This window comes from Fukomys damarensis, unplaced genomic scaffold (assembly GCF_012274545.1).
Source record: "Fukomys damarensis isolate Sample0158 unplaced genomic scaffold, DMR_v1.0_HiC HiC_scaffold_13, whole genome shotgun sequence".
Taxonomy (NCBI): Eukaryota; Metazoa; Chordata; class Mammalia; order Rodentia; family Bathyergidae; genus Fukomys; species Fukomys damarensis.
In genome coordinates, this window is record NW_022900925.1 from 34732571 (window position 1) to 34741906 (window position 9336).

Genomic DNA, 9336 nt, shown 5'->3' on the forward strand with positions numbered 1-9336 from the left:
CTCCGACCCTCCCTGCGCTGCCGCCGCCCGCTGGGGACCCGTTCCCTGAAGCCTGCCTCACCCGGCCTGGTGTTGAGATTTTTCCTTTGGTCTTAGGTCTTCCTGTGGCTCCCTCTCTTGGACTGGTTATCTTGTTACTATTGTTAATAATAATGATGATGATGATGATGATGATGCTTATTATTTTCCCTCCGGACTCCCCACGCCCCTCTGCTCGCCCCCAAATCCGCCAGTGTTTCTGAATGTTCGTGTCTGTGGTTGTACCCTTTCCCCCAGGAAGAAAAAAACAAAACAAAACAAACATAAAAAAAAAGAAATTCGCATGTTTAATGTGGATTTTCCCCTCTCCATCTGTGTCCTAACTTATTTACAAAAGGATGAAGGCTGTATTTGGAGTTTCAGCTGGAGACTTCTCTAAGGGCAGCGGTTTTGTGGGGCAGTGTCGCAGTTCGGGGCCCAGCTGAGCTGGCCTCTGAGATGGAGTCCATGGCTGTGTTTCCTTCCACTGTCCTCCTCGTCCTCCTCCTCTTTCTCCTCCTCCTCCTCATCCTCCTCCTCAGCCCCCAGGCCCAGGTCACCCAGTGGCTTGGACCTGGGGTGGGAAGGGGCCGCAGAGGGAGCAGAGGTGATGTGGAGACAGTGAAGGAAAATAGTGAGGTTTCAGTCCCTGCTGCCTGATAGGCCTCACAAGGCCTGGTCTAGGGGTGGACAGAAACGGAAGAAATGATCCTCCGTGTAAAATGTCTCGTGTGTATTTCTCTGTGAATCCTCCTCGGGTCTGGCTGGAGGGCCCAACACTTGTAAATATGGGGGCAGCCTAGGTCAGACCCAGCTCTTCCTCCCTAAATGCATTTGCTTCTAAGACCATTTCTAGTGAGCAGCGAGTGGATGCCGTGCCGTGTGTCAAATCTGTCTTTGCCAGGCCTGTCTGGGTGATTCACTCTTGGTATTTGTGTGTAGCTTTCCTTAAAGTCAAATAAATGTTTTCCCCACTCCCTGGCCCTTCCACTTGTCTTCTGTGGGGGGTCTGCCTCTCCTGTCCCTGGGAGCACCCTGGATCACTCTCCACAAACCTAGGGTGTAGGGTGCGCTCACCAGCAGCCCCTCCGCCAACCAAGTCCTGGCTTGGTTGGTCAGTGCTGCTTGGGCCAGGGGCCAGGGGCCGGGGCTTCAGTCCTGGGGGCTGAGAGGCTCCAGAATTTCACATGGGGCCTATCTTGGCCTCCACCACCCCACCACCTGGCCAGGAGGCCCTCTGGAAAACTCCAGGGAAGGCAGTTGGGGCCTAAGTCCTGAGCAGGAGGCTCCTTCCCTTCTGGGACCGGTAGAGGCCTGGCCCAGCCATCCTGTCCCCTGCTCCAACCCCAGTTCAGTTCTGTCACCCACTAAGGCCACCCCCCAAAAAATCAGATCCATTTCAAAGGTGTCCTCTCAACCTCGGCCTTCTCTAGGATTCTGGATTCTGTAGGGCTCCTCTGTGGGGGCCCAGCTGACCTCCCCTCTTGGTTAGGAGTTGGGGTCCCCCCTGAAAGGCCTCTGCTTCCCCCTCTAGCCCGGTCAGCCTCCACCCTGAGCACGAGAGAGTCAAGCTGGACACTTACCCGAGGCAATCCCTTCCAGCTGGGCCCAACTTCTCACAGGACCTGGGGGGGAGGGGGAGCTGGAGAGGAGGCCACCAAGGGTCCCGGAGGCTCTACTGGGCCCTCCTTCCCCTTCACCCCCTGACTCTGTCCCCCTTTGCCGATAGCAAACTATCCCAAAAGTCGCTATGACATTTAGATGTCAAATGGATAGGGGTTTTATCTCGAAGTTAGATCGTAAAAATCGCCGAGAAGTCAGACAGATACCCCTCACTGGCTCGAGAAAGTCACGTGAGGTCCATAAAGTTAGTTTTATGGTTTTGGGGAGTTGACACCGTGCGGTATATTTCACATTCTCCAGAATGTTAAGTGACACTTTAACTGCTCGCCGTGGTGGGGAAGGGGGCAGAGGTAGGTGAATGCTCTCCCAGCCTAGAGCAGCCGACCAGCCCAGGAGGCGGTGGCGGTGGCGGCCCAGAAGCTTCACAGTAAGGTCCCTCGCAGCTTTCCCTTTTCTCCCCTTCCTTCGCCGGCACTTTTGGGGCTTGAGACTGGGGGAAAGGAAGTCTGGCTTCCAGCGGGGCTGTGGAGCGGTGCAGGGCGAGGTTAGCCCGCTTGCAGCCCCGGCTCAGAGGAACTGGGTGCTTTGAGCGGGGTCACTGGGTTCCGAACAGCTTCGGCGGTTGAGGGCACCAGATTTTATCTGCAGGACTGTCGGGTTTCGGGGGGCAGAGGGGTCGCGCTGGTGGGAAATCTCGGGCCGTGAAGAGGGGTGCGTACTGCTGGAGGAAGGGCCTCTTTGGGGGCACCATTTCACAGCTGGCCACCCTAAGACTGGTATCTCCCCAGCCCCAGAAGAGAAACGAGAGGTGCGTTTGTCAGGAGCATGTGGGGGCGCATCACTGGTACTTTTACCCAAATACGTCTGAGCTGAGAACGAGCCCCAGGGAAGGCCGCTGCGGGCTGCTTTGTCCCTGGGCGCTGTCTGCCTCTCTGAGCCCCACAAAAGACTCTTTGGCCTTGTCAGGGTTCTGCCTCAGCCCAGGGTCTCGAGTGATCCCTTTAGCTAGGCTCTAGGATCGGAGAAGGATCCTGAGGTCAGCATGGGTAGTGGGTAGGGGACAGGACAGAGGGTGTGATCTCCTCCGGCCCCATAGCTAATAGCTGGCCAGGCGGTGGGGAGCAGAGGCACTTCTGATCTTGCCTGGAGGAGATGTTGAAACAGATCCTCTAGAAAGCTGGCCACAAATAAACCTTCCCGGGGAATGTGGACCCCAAGTGTGGCAGCAAAAAGGCAGACACTGGGAGAGGAGATTGGAAAGGTGCCCTTTTCTCTTTCCTCTTTTGCCTCTTCTTTGCCTGCCAGATCCTCAAAGGTCCCTTTGTTTTGTGGCATCACAAACCAGAGGGACCTCAAGATCCAACCCTCAGGAGCCTGTTATTTAATAAGGAAAAGTCACCCTTCTTCCAAAAGCCTCAGGGCTTTTCTCCACTCCCCACCCCAAGATTTAAGATCCCCAAGGTGACCTCCAGGGGACACAGTCTCTTCCGCTCTCCTGCGATGGTGGCCACCATCTCTCAGCCACCATCTCTCCATTCAGCTCACCAGCTCCTGCCTGCAGTCCCTGGGATTGGGTATCTGGCTCCCTGAGAGGCTCCTTATCTGGGGACAAGGGGGGTGGGTGTGTCACAAGGTTCCTATTTTCCCATTCAGGGACACTGGGATGCTCCCTTTCCATATCTACAGTAGCTGCTGCTTGTGCTCTGCCTTTTGAAATCGCCTTTCTCTGCCCATCTTCCAGGAGATCCTGAAGAGCTTTAAGCACAGAGTTAGTGCACAGGAAGTTTGGGTCCTCGGCTGGCCTGGTGTGAAGACAAATTTTCCAGGATGATGGGCACGTGTGCCCCTCGGGAAGGGCACAAAGGACAGGGCAGTCAGATCCCCAAGGATCCCCAGCGCCACTTAGAACATGAATACATTTTGGATTCTTGGCTTCCACTCCCTACAAGGCAAAGGGACTGAGAGGGGTGCTTAGGAGAGCAGAGCAGGGATGGCCGCTTGGGGCCTCCAGGGGACCCTAATCCTACAGAGCCTCTGGCTTCAATCACTCCCCTCTGGAGCTCAGCCTACTCAGGCTCCCCAGAAGAATTCTTCCCCTCTGGCCATGTCACTTCTGCAAACTCTGATAAGGAGGGGGCAGGCCGGCAGCTCAGGGCATCTGCTGGACAGATCTGGGCAGATTTTCTGGATGGGGCGAAGTGCAGCCCCAGGAAGGGACATCTACTTCCACCCACCTCAGCACTGTACCACACAGACCAAATCTTTGGAGGGTCTCCTCCAACCCCAGGGGAATTCTGGAGACGTCCTGGCTAGGCCTTCCCTTTTTCCATGTCAGGTTCTGGGCAATTACCCTCAGGGATCCCCAACCAGGACAGGTTGGGAGAGGAGAGGAGAGGTCCAGTGGGGTTTGTCCCTGTCCTCCTGCAGGTCCCCCAGACGCCTCTCTGGAAATGCTGCTCTGCTCTCAGAAGCTCTTCTCTCCCTTCTCCCCCACCACTTCCTCTCCTCTTCCAGTCCAGGCCTCCACCTTCTGAGGCAGGGACCAACATCCTCTGGCCAAATCCTCAGCCCGGGCAGGCCCCAGAAGGCCATGGCCAGAGGTGGAGGCTGCAGTTTTTCTTTTGCTCTGAGGTCAGCCTGGCCACCACTCAGTGGACAATTTGATTTTGACTTTTTGTTTTGTTTTATTTGGTTGTTTGTTTTGTTTTGTTTCTCTGTGGCCACAGGGTGGGAGGAAGTATTAAGAAGTGTAAACAGGAAAGCCAGCCGGGCCTGGAGATCCAAGTGCCCATATTTCATCGGCTTCCTCTCCATAACTGAGGAAGGGACAGTTAACCCTTCCCTGGCGGTCAGAAGTTACTTACTGAGGATTGGGAAGGCAGGACCTGGGAGATCCAAGAGAAAACTCCTTTCCCTGCCTGGTTCCTTTATTCTGGAGATCGGGATGCTGGAGCGGAAACCCTGCCTCAGAGGGAGGGAGAAGACAGATTGCTTCACCTAATGCCCCAAACTCAGCTTCGGCTCAGCCTGACCAGCTTTGGAGGACAGGGACAGCAAGAACCAGCCCTCCTCTTTCAGAAGAGGGGCCGCTGGTCACCCTCACAATTTTTGGAGTGTCTCAGAGTAATCGGGATCTGAGGCTGGGATCTGCCCTCAGCAGGGATGTATCGATTGCTGTGTACTGTTACACATCCATATTAATTAACCCAGACACCGCCTGGAAACTGAGCTGTTTGGGGCGGGGGAGGGGAGGCCTGGGGGCCCCTTTAGGAGAGCAGAGGCTTCTCCCTAAGTGCCCCCTGGCGCAGACCCGGGCTTTCTCCTCAAGAATCCTGTAATCCTCCCCAAACGCCAAGTCCCCGCGAGGGTGAGCAGCGTACCTGGGACACCCCAGTCCCCACGCAGGGAAAGTCTCCTAATTAGACCCTCCTGGCGAGTTCCTGCAGGCCCTGACCGGTCTACCCAGCTCGTGGGTGCTGTCTCTGGTGGAAGTTCCCACTGCAATCTTTCTAGAGGCGCTAACACCTCCTTCCCACCTCCCCAGCTCTGCTCAATTGCTGGGAAGGTAGAAGCTTTTGATGGCTTGGGGGTTTGTTTTGTTTTGTCTTGTTTTAGGGTCCCGTTTGTTGTTGGTAGTGATGGTGTTTATGGCCTTCCCCCTTCCTCCTACCCCTCCCTCCAAAAAGTGATTAAAATCTGTTAAAGGATTTAATTAAGAGAGTTAAATGAAAAGGAAGGCGGCGCAAATGAGTTGGGGGGGGAACCCACACCAAAGCTATTCTCAACGATTAAATCGCCATTTTAACAATATAATGGAGTTTGCATCCTGAAAGGGGAAATCAAGCTCATATCTCATCAATAATTCATAGAGTCCGGGATCACGCAGAGGTCAGCAGACACGGGGGCCGCAGTGCCGGCCTACTTCGGGGCCCCAGACCGCTGCCGCATACATTACGCGCCGCCGTCCGCCACCGCGCAGGCACCGGCGCTGCAGGCCCGGCGGGGGCGTGCAGGCAGGTTCTGGCGACCTCTTCTCTCCTACAGCGAGTTCTCTGAAACCCGGAATGCAAGCTCAGAACGGAAGTGGAGGGGTTTAGGAGCCTAAAGAAGACGGCTTTTGAGCTATTTAGGAACCTGTCGGAGTCCCAGCAGCAGGCACCTCCTGCTTAAATTTCTTTCTCTCTCTCTCCTTTCCCCTTTTCTTTTCTCTACCGTTGAGGGGCCTCCCTTCCGGTCTTTCCTCTCCCTAAATTTCCTCTGGGAGAAGGAGAAGCACTTTGCAGCCTCCCGCAGTTTCTTCTCCTCGGAAAAGGCTCCCAGGCCGCCTCGCCGCGATCGGGCCTCGCTCCCTAGTGGACGCGGGGGGCTGAGCCCACGCGGCTGCAGCCTCCCACGGAGCGTGGTGCCTGGCTGGGTTCGGTCGCTGCGAGCCCTGGGCTGCGAGACGGTGGGGCCGAAGGGGTCCCTCCAGGGTGGAAATGTACTGCAGGCTCCAGGGCAGTGGCCACGGGATGACCCGGCCACGTGGAAAGGTGGGCAGGCAACAGGGCACAGGTGGGGAGGGGTGCAGGGTGGGAGGGGTTCTTGGGAGATTTGGGAGCTGGGTGGGGGAAAATCCCCACGGGGCCCCTCTGGCGCTCTGTTCTCCTTCCTCCTTCTCCTGTTCCCTCTCTCTATTCTTTTCTGGTTACCGAGGGGGCCCCCGGGGAAACAGCAACGAAACCCTGCCTTCCCTGCGACAGCTGGGGTCGCGCCAGGTGATATCGGGACGGAAGGGAAACCGAAAGCGCGGGGTGGTCCGCGGGGACGCTGCGCAGGCGGAGAGGCAGAGGCTGTAACGTCCCGGAGCTGCCAGTAGTCCTCGCGTGGCTGGGATACGGCTGTCCCTCCATCCCCATGCGCACAGTCGAGCCGGCCCGCCCTCCCCAAGGGAAGCTCCGCTCCGACCTTTGCCAGCCTCCCCACAGATACCCTTCTCTAGGCCAGCCCATCCTGCGGGGCGCCTCGCCTAGCGACCGCGGCCCCCTTGGGGAGCCGAGGATGAAGCCCTTCCAGTCCTCCGCAAAGGAGAGACTTGGAAAAGGCACCCCCACCCCTGCGTTATTTAATAGTCAGAGCCCCATTCCCGGGTCTAAGGCCCAGGGGCGCGGTGGCGGAGGACGCAGGGGGGACAAGGAGGAGGGGCGCCGAGGGCGTTTGGGCGCTCGGGTTTGTGCAGCCGGCGGCTCAGCAGAAAGAGACCCTGGCGGTGAGGCCAGTGTTATTGCCGGAGGGGTCGCAAAGTCGGAGGGTCAAAAGTTTACAGCTTGCGTGAGCGAGCGGATGACGAGGCGTCGAGCGGCGGGAGGGGAGGCGCGGGGGAGGGGGCCGCGCGAGGAGCAGGAGCAGAGACGCGCGAGGTAAGGCGGGAGCGCGCGTGGGAGAGGGCGAGTGGGCAGGGGCGAGGCCTACGGCTGCAGAAGGAGAAACTGAGGAAGGAAGCAGGCCTTTTGCAAAAGGAAAAAAAGAAAAGAAAACTGCATTGGTGGTGGCGGCCTGAGAGTTGCACAAAAGACTGTGCTTGGGGCGTGGCGAGGCCTCCGCGCAATTTTCTCTCCCAAAGATAACCTTTGAGTCACCATATAAAATTTAATTAAAACTTACCCAGCCGCACACATTTTAAAAATCCAATTACCCACACGCCCTTGCAGGACGTTCAGCAGGGCCAGAGGAAGCTTCCAAGGTGAAAGCTTGCTGCCTGCTTGCCCTAAAGGGGCCAAACTGCGGGCAATTCCGCCCAGCCCCGGGTTGGCCTGTTTTTAGGGACCCCTTACCCTCCAGCCTGGCTCCAGGTGGCTGGAGTTCGAGATCACGGACCAGAGGCTTCTTAAACTCTCCTTTCTGTCCCATTGCCTGGTTTAATAAACTAGGATATGGAAAGGAGGTTAGTTTGTTGGTCCTCCCCTTTCTCCCAAACTCCATCTGGACGTAAATCTTGGCACCCCGTCTTCCTATTTGGAAGAGGGAGGGGAAGCGCAAAGGAAAAATACTGAATAGTCTCAGGGAGATCGTTTTAACTGGAGATGAAACAGGCGTCCTGAAGTGAACCTTCGGTGTCCATACATTAAGCTCTGCTCATAAGCAAAACGCTTAGAGAGGCTGTAATTACAACACCGGGGCATGTGCCTATTTTGGACCTTTAAATGACTGTTGCATTATGAAATGTCATTATAGTCTTTTTCCAAACACTTAATAGAGGAGGTGCCCTGTGGGTGTCTGCCCTTCAGAATGGAGATAACCCCAGGGAAGAGGCCTTTGGAAGAATGGCCAGAATAGAAAAAGATTTAATAAAATTCAAGTCCGTTTGACCTCTTTTTTTTGCAGGTCCCTATTTCTACATAGTCCTGGATGGATCGCCTGGGGGGTGTCAGGCCAGGCAGGGTGCTGAGGACTCAGGTCAAAGCTTGATTCCTGAATCTCCTTCTGTCTCCCTCATTCTCCTTTCTTTTACCCCAGGCCAGAATGGTAAATCTAGAACTCTCATGGAATAGATTCTAGTATCCCCCGGATCCCCTCAACCTAGGTGACTTGTGAAGCACTTTCCTGACCTCAGGAAACCACCCTGCCACCTGCCACCGCCCAAGGCCTGGGCCTTGAACTGGGCAGGAGGACTGTCACCGGACCTACCTCTGCAGTCCTTTGGGGACTAGAAGAAAGAACTCTGCTTAGGGATTCATGGGGTTCTAATCCAACAGTAATGAGCATAGGAAATATTTTACAGCCTTGCTGACTTGCTCTGGAGCCTCCTGTGTGATGATGGGGTAGGCGGAGGAGTTGCTGTGTGTATGAGAAGGAGCTCTTTTAAAAACTCCTTTGTTTTTTAAATTGAGTTCATTGGTACATTCTAGGTGTACAGTACAGTTACATTCATTACTGGGATCTTGTACCTTTCCATGGCAGGTTGTCTGGTTTTGTTTTAAAAGGGCAGTTTAAGCCTCTGAAAAGCAACCCCCCAGGTCCCTAGCTTTGATCAGTGCAGGCCAGCCCCTAGCTCTGGGTTCTGTCTTCCCCACACTTGCTGGCTGTGGCCCAAACTCTCCCTGGCAGGAGACAGAAAGGTCATTTTGGGGGCCCTGGAACTCCCAAGGTTTGGGCAGAAATGGGGGTATCTCTGGCACTTGGGGGAAGCAAATAAAACAGAGTGCGGGATGGGTGGTGGATTTAGGGGGCCGCTGGCCTAGGCCTGCTCCCCGGATCAGATGCCAGATGCCCAGCACCTTTGCAGTTCTCTGAGTGCCAGTCTCCTACCCAGGCCTCGGAAGGGTTCCCTGTGGAATCCCGCAGCCTCCACAAAAATATGGGAACGACAGAAAATCAAAGCAGGGGCGGTGCAGCCTGAACCCCATGCGAATGGGATTTTGAGGGGGCTTGGGTGAGAAGGTACTGGGGAAAAGTCGAGCTGGAAAGGGAAACAGAATCAAATTCCTGTCCTGTCATTTTTCTCCCAAGTAATGACCTGCGCAAAATTCAATATGACCCAGCAAACCTCGCCAGCATATTAGAGACACCGCCTGCTCGCGGGGGAGGCCCGGAGAGGGGTGAACCGCAGGTCACGGCGTCTAAAAATTATTAAAATGTTCAAGAGCCTGGTGACGCGCCGAGCTGCTTAACAAAGACTGCCAAAGTATGAGATTAATACGAAAACTTGCGCTTCAA

At 55.6% G+C, this 9336-nt stretch overlaps 1 protein-coding gene across 1 annotated transcript in view; it reads left to right on the forward strand.

Moving 5' to 3' along the window:
• Nucleotides 1–9336, forward strand: part of Hoxb3 (homeobox B3) — a gene marked incomplete at its 3' end in the record, with an annotated part of 51987 nt that overhangs the window by 12600 nt on the left and 30051 nt on the right.